The following is a 12,233-nucleotide window of genomic DNA, read 5'->3' as shown; positions in this document are numbered from 1 at the left end:
ATTACTTACAGCTTTTATTGCTTCATGGAAACATGCCAAATCACATCACTTCGTTTGTACATGTTGTTGTATTCAGATGGCTTTCCATATGCTGTATGTGTAAAAATGTTTTCTGGTCTTTTTTTTTTTTTCTGGAACCAAATCTATAGCCAAGAGTTTAGTAATACGTGTACAGTTTTATGCATTTTTCAAGAGATTACTTAAAGATGCATTCATGTATGAGTGATTATTTTCTCCTCAAATTTGTGGTAGCTACTGCTCCGTCTTCACTTTCCGCTGATGGTCTTGCTTCCTACTTCACTGCAATATTGAGGCAAATGTGGAAGAAACAGAACAAGCTCCCACCATCACATTTAACCACTTATGTTCATCTGTTCCCATAAATTCTGCCTTCCTCTGGGACCATTGGTTAACACTCCGCGTTCTTACCTCCACCGCTTGGATACTACAGCCATTCCCCTCTTGCCTACTCAAGAACATGTCTCCAACAATCATCCTTTGTTTTTCTTGTAGCATAAATTTTTTCCTTTCCACTCAAGCATAACCATCAGCATAAGCATGATGACATTTATCCAATCTTTAATACCCCCACACCAACCACACCACTTTTCTGCCATTCTATACTCTGTTTTTTGTTGTTGTTGTTGTTTGTTTGTTTTTCCAGCAGCCAGAGTGGTTCTGTTAAAAATCAGATCACATCACGTTATTCTTCTGTTAGCAATCATCTGATGCCTTCCTATCTCAGTTAGAGCAAAGGGCAAAGTCTTAACAATGACCAAGAAGGCCCAACCTGATTTCCTCTCTTCCTCATTTGCTCTGCTTCAGCCAGACTGGACTCCTTGCTGCTTCTTGAACATGCCAGGGGTGTTCCCGACTCAGGGATATTACATTTGCTTTCTTCTGTCTGGAATGCTCTTTCCTATTTTCCTACTCCCTTACCTTCCTACAGAACTTTGCTTCAATACCACTTTCTCAGTGAGGTCTACCTCGACCACACTATTTAAAATTGCTTCCCCTATCTGTACTCCCTATCACCTTTCCTTGCTTCAGTCCCCTCTTATCCCCTCCAAGATTGATCACCTTCCAATATATTATATATGTTATTTATTTATGTAATCATTTTCTGGTTTTCCTCCGCTAGAATGTAAATTTCATGGAGGCGGGAATGTACACCCAGTGCTCAGTAAAGGGCCTGGCTTCTCAGTTAATACTTGTCATCTGAATGAAATAACATGGAAACCCCTAAATTTAGGAACCTTTGTTGACATGTTTATTGCTCTATACCCAATGACTAGGATACTGTCTGACTCACAATAATGTTTCAATAATGACTTGTTGGATGAATCACGATAGAACCTGAAAACTAAGAGAAACTGCTCAGCACCATTTCATGGCACTGAGCCAGTCATCCCCCCCAACACCTCTGAGTTGGCAATCCAAGTTCTTTGCTTTTACCTGTTTTTGGCTCTGAAATGATCCTACATGAATTTATGGTCTTCACTTTCAGCCAAGTCCTCAAATATTTTGAAAAGATGGGGTGAGCCTGGGGAAGAAGGGGAGTATGAGTCTAGAGTGGGGAAGGGTTGGAGTTACAACTGTAGGGCCAGGAATTCTGCCCTGCATTCTGACTATTGGGTTGTGAGTTTACTTATTCATTCAAGAAATATTCATAAAATTTCATCTATGTGCTGGACACTAGAGATACAATTCGCCCATTTATCCTTTCATTTAACAATGCTGAATGTTCCCCCTGTTCATGCAACTCCAAGTTGTCTTCACATAGTGGCTAAGTGTTCAGATGCAGGGCTGGTACCTTGGCTCCAGAAAATGGTGAGGAAGTGAATTACAATCCCCTCCTGAAGGGAGGTGGCAATCGGGACAGCTTCATTCAACTGGAAATTGTGATTCTGCTGGCTGTCCTACCTGATCCACAGGACACTATGAGCCCATAGGAATAAGTAAAGCCCCAAACTGTCCCGCGTTTTAAGCCATCTTTGAACTGGAGATGTTACCTGACTATCCTTTGATGACAAAATAACTAGATCTTGGATTCACCTGGCAGCAGTTTGTATTCCTAATTCTTTGTTGCCAGCATCTTATCTGAGCTAAAAAACTGGAAGTTTGTTTGACATCGTTCTACTTGAAGAATTTTTGTCCTTAAAATTTGTTTTGTTTCTGGTGGTGGGATTTATATTTTTGGCCAGAAATATATTATGGATGAGAAACTTCTCTCAAAAATCCAGTAGCTAATACCGAACAGACTGCTTTGTACCTAGATATTCAGCAATGATTTATTTTATTCATTGTGTGTTTTTGTATAGCAGGGAGAAAGTCTGTATTTTCTTTCCCATAGATACAATCCCTATCTTTTCCTTATTTCAATTTTTCTCTGCTCACTGGAAGCTTATGCAAAAAATTGGCAAAAAAATATATAGACATAGATCCTTTCTCTCCACTGGTTTGAATGGGAAATGGGCTGGAGCTATAGGTTATTTTTTTTTTTTTCAAAAACTTGCATATGAAAAGAAGACAAGAGGGTGGAATAGAGTAAGGGGGACTTTTAAAATAGGATGTGGGCCGGGCGTGGTGGCTCATGCCTGTAATCCCAGCACTCTGGGAGGCCGAGGTGGACAGATCACCTGAAATCAGGTGTTCAAGACCAGCCTGACCAACATGGAGAAACCCTGTCTCTACTAAAAATACAAAAAATTAGCTGAGCGTGGTGGGAGGTGCCTGTAATCCCAGCTACTCAGGAGGCTGAGGCAGGAGAATCTCCTGAACCTGGGAGGAGGAGGTTGCAGTGATGGCGCCACTGCACTCCAGCCTAGGCAGCAAGAGTGAGACTCTGTCTCAAAAAAAAAAAAGAAAAAAAGGATGTGAGTGACTTCACCATGTGTATGGCCTGAAGCAAGTCAGTTGAGAGGAAGAGATTCAGAATATATAGAAGAGAAAGGAAATAATTAAATAATGAACAAAGGCATGAATTAATGTGCTGAGGGAATAAGGGTGTTGGGGGCATGAGGGAGGAAGGAGGCTTGAAGAGAAGGTGAAGACTTAAAATTTCCCTGAAGCCAATAGATGGGGCTGGATGTAGGCACAAGGGAGCACTGCTGAACTCCTGGCTGAGGCCCTCACATACTCAGTAGCACAGGGACAGTCATATCACTTCAGAGGAACTGGAATTAGAAAGGGTCCTTGTGAAGGCCTGGCCTGCTACCTGCTACAGGGGCACTTAGGGGCAGTAGCATTTGTTATTGTTATTGAATTTAAGCATCATTTTAGGGGAAAAATATATATTTTTCTGGAGACAGGGTCTTGCTCTGTTGCCTAGGCTGGAGTACAGTGACATGATGGTGGGTCACTGCAGCCTTGAATTCCTAGTCTCAAGTGATTCTCCCACTTCATCCTTCTGAGTAGCTGGGAATACTGGTGCACAGCACCACACCTGCTTAATTTTTTAAAAGTTTGTTTTTGTAGAGATGGGGTCTTGCTATATTGTCCAGGCTGGTCTCAAACTGTGGCCTCAAGTAATCCTCTACCTTGGCCTTCTGAGTAGCTGGGGGAATTTTTTTTTTTTTTTTAATTTTCGTTCTAAATAATTTCAGACTAAAAGTTGTAAAGCAGTATAACAATTTCTGTTGACCTGTCACCCACATTTACCAGATATTAACATATTACTATACTTGCTTTATCACTCCTTTCATAATTCTCTTTCCATATATGTATGCAAATCATTTTTCTGATGTTTGAAAGTTGCCATATAATGACTCTTTACTTCTAAATATTTCAGTTTGTATTTCCTAAAAACAAGAACATACTCTTACACAGTGAAATTGTCAAAATCAGGAAACTAACATCAATCTAATACTATTTCCTAACCTACAGATCTTGTTCAAATTTACTTTGTTGAAATTTTAAAAAGTGAATTATTATACCTGCCACCTTTCAATAGATTGGAAGAGTTTTTTTTGTTTTTTGTTTCAAACTAAGACTATTGCACTAATATTCTCAGTAAGTCAGTGCAAAGGTCATAAGAAAGTATAGCTTATTTTTTTTTAAAAATGAAGTTTTTAAAAACTGTATGTTCAACTAGGGAAAAGATGTGGATTGATTTAAAATCATTTGCAGTGGTTATAGGAAAAGGCTCAGTCTATTTAAATAGACTGAGCTAATGGGGTTTTGGTAATGGCAAAAAAAAAAAAGAAAAAAAAGAAAAAAGATGCCTGGGTCATTGTTTTTACTGTAATTTGTTAGAATTCAGGATTACTTTTAGAAAATTACTAATGGAGGTGTAGAAATAGCAAGAATCACATTTCTCATTGGTCTTGTAAAATGTGAAATTTGTATTTCTAGCATGCAAAAATGTCATCATGTGTACAAAGAGCTATAAGACCTCTGTCACAGTCAATAGCCAAGGTCTGAGTGTTTAGGAGAAGGCAGGGGGCTCTGTCTTTCTATGCTGAGAGGATTATACAATTCCCCAACAACAGAAAGCAGAAAGGAGGACATGGTGGATGGGCAGCTGTTTTAGATGAGAAATGACTATGTGCTGCCCTCCTTTTGGACAGCCTCTCATAAACCGTTAGAGTCCCGATAATGCTGCTCGTTTTAACTCTCAAGGCAGTGTATAGATTCTTTTTTCTTATTTATTTAAATTACAAAGACAGTACATGTAAAGTTCTTACTCTATTGAGTCTTATGAAATTGCTGTTTTTGTAGGTTAAAATAGTCAAATAAGCAGTGTAAACTAAAAATGAAATTCTAAGCCCTACAACCATCTGAATGGACCCTCTCTTCTTGGCCAAGGGCATTCCAAAGTTAACCTAAAAAACTAGTTCAGGCTGTGTGATGAAAAGGGAGAGTCAGACATGCCTCATTATACCCTCCTCCCTTTTGGAATTCAGACCCAGCTGATCAGCGTTAATATCAACACAGAGCTCTCAAGACTGATAGAACAGACTCTTTAAGTCTGGTAAGAAACATTTGCAATCTATTTTCTCTTAAGCCTGCTACCCAGAGGCTTCATCTAAATGATAAAATCTTGGCTCCACAACCCCTTATCATAACCCAGACATTCCTTTCTATTGATTCCAGGTCTTTAGATAATAATTCAACCAATTGCCAATCAGAAAATCTTTGAATCCGCCTGTGATCTGGATGTCCTCGTGTCCAGTTGTACTGTCTTTCTGGACCAAATCAATGTGCATCTTACATGTATTGATTGATGTCTTATGTCTCCCTAAATGTATTAAACCAAGTTGTAGCCCAACATCCTTGGGCACATGTCATCAGGACCTCCCAAGGCTATGTCATAAGCATGTCCTTAACCTTGGCAAAATAAACTTCTAAATTGATTAAGACTTGTCTCAGATATTTTTTGTTTTACAGCAGTAATTCCACATCAGTCCAATAAAAGAGGTACAAGCTAAAGTTCAAACAATAGAAAATACATGGAACAAAATGTTAAATGGTATCTTAAATTTTGCTTACTCCCACTACCCTTCCCAGAGGTAACCTCTGTGAAATGTCTTTTTTCTGAACACTTACACAATATCCACATATACTCAAAATGTGTAAGTAAGCTTATTGTGTATGCATTGTTTTTCAAATTATACTATGAATGTACAATTTTTGTTATGTCAGAAAATTTGGTCCGTTTTCTTCTGGTAATAGTTCCATGACTTTCCATATGACTGTTTCATGGTTTATCTAACCATCTGCTTATTAATTCCCCTATTATATTATTCTATTTTTAAAGGCTTTAGCTGATACTATAATGAAGATTCTAATACATATTTATTTGTGCATGTAGACAAAATTTCCATAAAACAGATTCCTAGAAATGGCATACCTGGGCCAGAGGTATATGGATTTGAAATTTTAAGTACTATCAAATTCCCTTTCACAAAGAGTTTACTCATTTATTAATTTACAGTGCTTATTTTCCTGCATCTTTGCTTATTTTAGGTATTATAAACCTTTTAAACTCTTATTAACCTGGTGGGAGAAATATAATATCAAGACACTTTTTCCCCCTTGATTATCAGTGAAGTCAGACAACTTTTGATAGGTTTTTTTGTCCAGTTATATGTCTCCTGTCAGTTACTGTTTTATAACCTTTGATTTGTATATAGATTGAATATTATTTGTTTTATGTTTTAATATTTTGTACCAGTATTGTCTTTTAAATTTACAGTATATTTAATCATCAAGTTTTTATTTTTATTTAATTAAATCAATCAATCTTCAATTTTGAATTCTGGAATTTCATAATTTAAAATGGGCTTTACATTAAGATTGTACTTTTTTTGTATTTTATTCTGATTTTTAAATTTGTTTTTCACTTTTAGCTCTTTAGCACATTTGCTATTATTTTTTGTATATAATGTGAAGTAAAGGTCTGGTTTTATTTTTTCAAGTAGATATTTATGCTAATACTATTTGTTAAATTAGTACCTTTTTTCCTAACTGATTATAAATGCCACCTTTACTGAGTAAACTAAATTCTTATTTATGTATGGGCCTGTTTCTGGATTTTTAAATTCTTTTATTTATTCACATATTTCTACATCCATATCACACGGATGTAATATAGTTTCAAAGTATTTTTATTTTATTTTACTTTTTTTGAGATAGCCTCTTGCTTTGTTGCCAAGGTTGGAGTGCAGTGGTGCAATCATGGTTCACTGCAGCCTTGACTTCCTGGGTTCAGGTGATCCTCCCACCTCAGCTTCCCAAGTAGCTAGGACTAGGTGTATACCACCATGCCCAGCTAATCTTCTGTATATTTTGGTAGAGATGGGGTTTTGCCATGTTGCCCAGGCTGGTCTCAAACTCTTGGGCTCAAACAGTCCTCCTGCCTTGGCCTCCCAAAGTGCTGGGATTATGGGCATGAGACACCACTGTTGCGGGAAGTCAGGGACCTCGAACAGAGGGACTGACTGAAGCCATGGCAGAAGAACATAAATTGTGAAGATTTCATGGACATTTATTAGTTCCCCAAGTTAATACTTTTATAGTTTCTAATGCCTGTCTTTACTGCAATCTCTGAACATAAGCTGTGAAGATTTCATGGACATTTATCACTTCCCCAATCAATACTGTTGTGATTTTCTATGCCTGTCTTTACTTTAATCTCTTAATCCCATCATCTTTGTAAGCTGAGGATGTATGTCACCTCAGGACCCTGTGATGATTGCATTAACTGCACAAATTGTTCGTAAAGCATGTGTGTTTAAACAATATGAATCCTGGGCACCTTGAAAAAAGAACAGGATAACAGCAATGTTCAGGGAACAAGGGAGATAACCATCAGGTCTGACTGCGTGAGAGCCAGGCAGAACAGAGCCATATTTCTTCTCTTACAAAAGTGAAGAGGAAAAACATCGCTGAATTCTTTTTCTCAGCAAGGAACAGCCCTGAGAAAGAGAATGCATTCCTAGGGGGAGGTCTCTAAAATGGCCGCTCTAGGAATGTCTGTTGCAGATAAGGGCTGAAATAAGCCCCTATCTCCTGTAGCACTCCCAGGCCTATTAGGAGGAGGAAATTCCCTCTTAGTAAATTTTAGGCAGACCAGTTGTCTGCTCTCAAACCCTGTCTCCTGATAAGATGTTATCAATGACAATGTGTGCCCAAAACTTCATTAGCAATTTTAATTTCACCCTGGTCCTGTGATCTCCTCTGCCCCAATTTGCCTTGTGATATTTTATTGCCTTGTGAAGCATGTGATCTCTGTGACCTGCACCCTATTCATACACTCCCTCCCCTTTAAAAATCACTAATAAAAACTTGCTGGTTTTACGGCTCAGGGGGCATCATGGAACCTGCCGACATGTGATGTCTCCCCCAGACACCCAGCTTTAAAATTTCTCTCTTTTGTACTCTTTTCCTTTATTTCTCAGACTGGCCAACACTTAGGGAAAATAGAAAAGAACCTACATTGAAATATTGGGGGTGGTTCCCCTGATACACCACAACTGGTCCCAGTGTGGGTTTAATCTGTATTTACCTAATGATTAGTGATGCTGAACATTTTCTCATATGCTTTTTGGCCATTTGTGTGTCTTCTTTTGAGAAATGTCTATTCAGATTATTGTGGTTTTTTTTTTTTCCCTTCAGTTCTGTTGAATTTGATGCCCATTTTTAAATCAGATTATTTGTTTTCTTGCTATTGAGTTGAATTCTTTATATATTTTGGATGTTAATCCTTTATCAAGTGTTTGGTTTATTGAGTTTTGACAATGGGATTGACTCAATTTGCCACCCCCAAAATAAGATACAGAATATTAACACGACCTTAGAAAATTCTTTCATACTCCAGGTTGAGGCTACAGTGAGCGTGATTGTGCCACTGCATTCCAGCCTGGGCTAGGCAACAGAGCCAGACCCTGTCAAAATAAAATAAAATAAAATAAATAAAATAAAATAAACAAATTCTCCCATACCCCTTTCCAATCAATTCCTCCTCTTTCCAGGGGCAACCACTTTTTGATTTCCATCCACATTGATTAATTTTTCCTGTCTTTGGAGTTCATTTAAATGGAATCACACAGTATATATTTGTTGTGTCTGTTTTTCTTTTTCAGTCAGCATGGTATCTGCAAGATTCACACGTGTTGTGTGTATCAGCAGTTGTTCCTTTTCATTTCTGAGTAATATTCCATTGTGTAAATATACCACAATTTGTTTATACATTTTCCCATTGATTGACGTTTGAGATTGTTTCTAGTATTTGCCTATCATACATAAAGTTTTCATAAGTATTCTTTTTTTTTCTTTTTTCTTTTTTTCTTTTGAGACAGAGTCTCACTCTGTGAGCCAGGCTGCAGCGCAGTGTGTGATCTTGGCTCATAGCAACCTCTGCCTCCCAGGTTCAAGCGATTCTCCTGCCTCAGCCTCCCAGGTAGCTAGGACTACAGGTGAGCACCACCATGCCTGGCTGGTTTTTGTATTTTTATTTGAGATGGGTTTCACCATGTTGGCCAGGCTGGTCTAAAACTTCTGACCTGAAGTGATCTGCTTGCCTTGGCCTCCCAAAATGCTGGGATCACAGGCATGAGCCACTGTGCCTGGCCAGTTTTCATAAGTATTCTTACATAAGTTTTTCTTTTTTTGTGAACATATGTTTCACTTCTCTTTGCTAAATATGTAGGAGTGGAATTACTGGTTCATATGTAAATATATGTTTACCTTTATACATAACTGCCAGAGAGTTTTCCAACGAGGTTGTACCATGTTATACGCCCACCAACAGTGTAGGCGAGTTCTAGTTTCTCCTCATCCTCGTCAGTATTTGGTTTAGTCAGCCTTTGATTAAGCCATTTTAGTGTGAATGAAATACTGTCTCATCGTAGTTTTAATTAGCATTTCCCTGATGTCATTCAACAACTTTTTGTGAGCTTATTGACCAGTCATGTATCTTCTTTCATGAAGTGACTGTTTAAATCTTTTGCCCATTTCTAAAATTGGTTGTCTTTCTATTATTGATTTTTAGGAGATATTTTTATGTTCTGAATACAAATATATTCTTTGTCATACATATGTGGTGAATACATTTTTTTCCTATATGTGACTTGCCTGTTTATATTGTAAATGATGTCTTTTAAAGAGTAAAAATTTAAAATTTTGATGAAATCCAGTCTCTTAATGTTTTATTAATGCATTTTGTGTCCTATTCAAGAAATGTTGGTGGACTCCTACGGTCACAAAGATATTTTTATATGTTTTCTTCTAGCAACTTTATAGTCCTGGTTTTTATGGTTAGGTTTATGATCCATCTTAAATTAATTTTTGTATATTGAGTGAAATGAGATCAAGGTTCATTTTTTTTTTCTGTACAAATATTCTACTGATCCAGAAGCATTTGTTTAAAAAAAAATGACCCATTGAAAAAAACCCCAAATGACCCATTGAATTTACTTGGTGCCTAGTTCAAAAATCGATTCAGCATATCTATTATTGAACTCTCTTTTCTGTTCTACTGATTTATTTACCTATGCTTATACCAAACGCTTAATTATTATAGCTTTTTTTTTTTTTTTTTTTTTTTTGAGATGGAATCTCACTATATCGCCCAGGCTGGAGAGCGGTGGTGCTATCTGGGCTCACTGCAACCTCCACCTCCTGGGTTCAAGCGATTCTCCGGCCTCAGCCTCCCGAGGAGCTGGTTTTACAGGTGTACGCCACCATATCCAGCTAATTTTTTTTGTATTTTTAGTAGAGATGGATTTTTACCATGTTGGCCTGACTGGTCTCGAACTCCTGACCCAAGTAATCCGCCTGCCTGGGCCTCCCGAAGTGCTGGGGTTATAGGCATGAGCCACAGTACCCTGCCTATTGTAGCTTTTTGGTAAATCTTAAAATTAAGAAGTAACTTCTCAAAGTTTTTTATAGTTCCTTTGCATTCTATATAAATTTTAGACTCGCCAATTTTTACAAAAAATTGACAGTAATTTTAATAGGGATCGTATTGAATTTATATATCAATTTTGAAATAATGGACATCTTAACATTCAGCTTTCAAAGAATTGTCCATAAACATTTATTTGTTCTTCATTAATTTCCTTTAGCAATGTTTTGCAGCTTTCAGTTGGAAATCAGTTAGAGAGAGAGCAGGAGAGATAGGGAGGGAGGAGAGGGAAGGGGAGAAAGTGAGAGAGAGAGAGAGAGAGAGAGAGAGACTCATTGTGTTGTCTAGGCTGACCTCAAACTCCTGTGCTCAAGCAGTCCTCTAGGAGGCTGGGATTTCAGGTATGCAGCACTGTGTCTGGATAAAATCTTACATATATATATATTTTTGAAGTTTATATCAGGCAAATTTGTTTACTCAAAATGTCTTTAATGTTTGAAAACACCCAACCTCCTACAACAACCGAAAACTCCGCTGAGTTAGAATCTGGCACCGTGGTGGCTTGAGAACGTGCACGGTTGTGAATGGAGTAAGGAGCCAAGGCTGTGTGGGGGCCACTATGCATTAGGGCCACCGAGAGAGGAAAGATGAGGGGTGGGAGGCTGAGAGCCCAGGAGGAAGCAGTGGCTGGTGGGAGACGCGGAACCAAAACCCCCAACAGAGTGAACCCAGAGCAGTCTGGACGAGAACCCGGGGTACAAGCTGCCCCCAGGTCGCCTCCCTGTGGGGGTCTCGTCCCTCCTGAGGCCGCATCTCGCAAAAATGCACAGGTGAATGGGGCGGGCTGGGCCATGGGAAGCCTCACCCCAGGACGGGAGCACTTGAGTGGAGGCCACCTGCCTTGGGGAGTCCAGAGCAGTAGCAGCTGGGAGAGAGCTGGCGGGCCAGACTCCAGCAGGGCAGGGCGTCCGTCCTGCAGGCGACGGGGGTCACTGTCCGTGTGTCTGCCTCTAGGAGCTGTCAGGGAGGTGGTTACTGCACCAACCGGTAGGTGAGGTACCTGCCCACCATCTAGCTGGGTTGGACGATCTTCATCACCTGCCCATCCTTTATCCCAAAATAGCGCTCGGCGGGATCCTGGGTAGCTGGTTCTCTCGGAGCTTATGTCGGGCCAACAGCTCCGTCACCCACTCCTTGGTCATGATGACGTACTCAGGGACTACTAGCTCGTGTTCTGTGTTGTTGATGAGCAACTTCTGCTGCACAAACTGCTCTAGGATGTACTTGGGAGCCATGTCGACCAGGGACTGCTTGGCAGAGGGCCTCATGCCCTGCTGCGCCACGATGAGGGCCCGCGTGAGGCTCTCCTGCTGCAGGCGCCTGCAGGACGCGTTGACGGTCTTGATGCCCACCTTGGGCTCCTCTGGAAAGAACACAAACATTTGGTCTGTGGGGTCGTCTTTGTGGGCCACCAGCGCAGTGAGGTCTGTGCACCGCGGCTGCCCCTCACTTGGCTTGTCCCAAACTGGGCTTTGAACTCCTTCAGTGTGAGGTCACGCTCGTCCTAGGTCACTAGGAAGCCACGGTCGTGGCACGGCTGCATGATGGTCTTGCGGATTTTCCAGAGGAGGTACGTCTCCTCCTCGTTGTCCATGGCCGCCTTAAAATCTTACATATTTTTTTACTGGACGCCTTTCTAAGGATTTGATATTTTTTAATGGTATTTTTAGAAAGCTTTATTTTCCGGTTGTTTGCTGGTGGCAAATAGGACAACAATTAGACGTTTTATATGCTCCAAGAGGTCTAATTTCACTTTTTAATTCTAGCGTTTGTTTGGGTAGATTCAACAGGTTTTTTATAATCATGCTGTCTATAAATAACAATA

General features: G+C 39.6%; 1 pseudogene; it reads right to left on the bottom strand.

Annotated features, from left to right (window-relative positions):
• Nucleotides 1–11,380: 11,380 nt before the first annotated feature.
• Nucleotides 11,381–12,002, bottom strand: LOC112606635 (annotated as a pseudogene).
• Nucleotides 12,003–12,233: the final 231 nt, after the last annotated feature.

The sequence above is a fragment of the Theropithecus gelada genome, chromosome 14 (genome assembly GCF_003255815.1).
Source record: "Theropithecus gelada isolate Dixy chromosome 14, Tgel_1.0, whole genome shotgun sequence".
NCBI lineage: Eukaryota > Metazoa > Chordata > Mammalia > Primates > Cercopithecidae > Theropithecus > Theropithecus gelada.
Note: the sequence above shows the minus strand (reverse complement) of the source record. Positions and strands in the feature narration are given on the sequence as shown.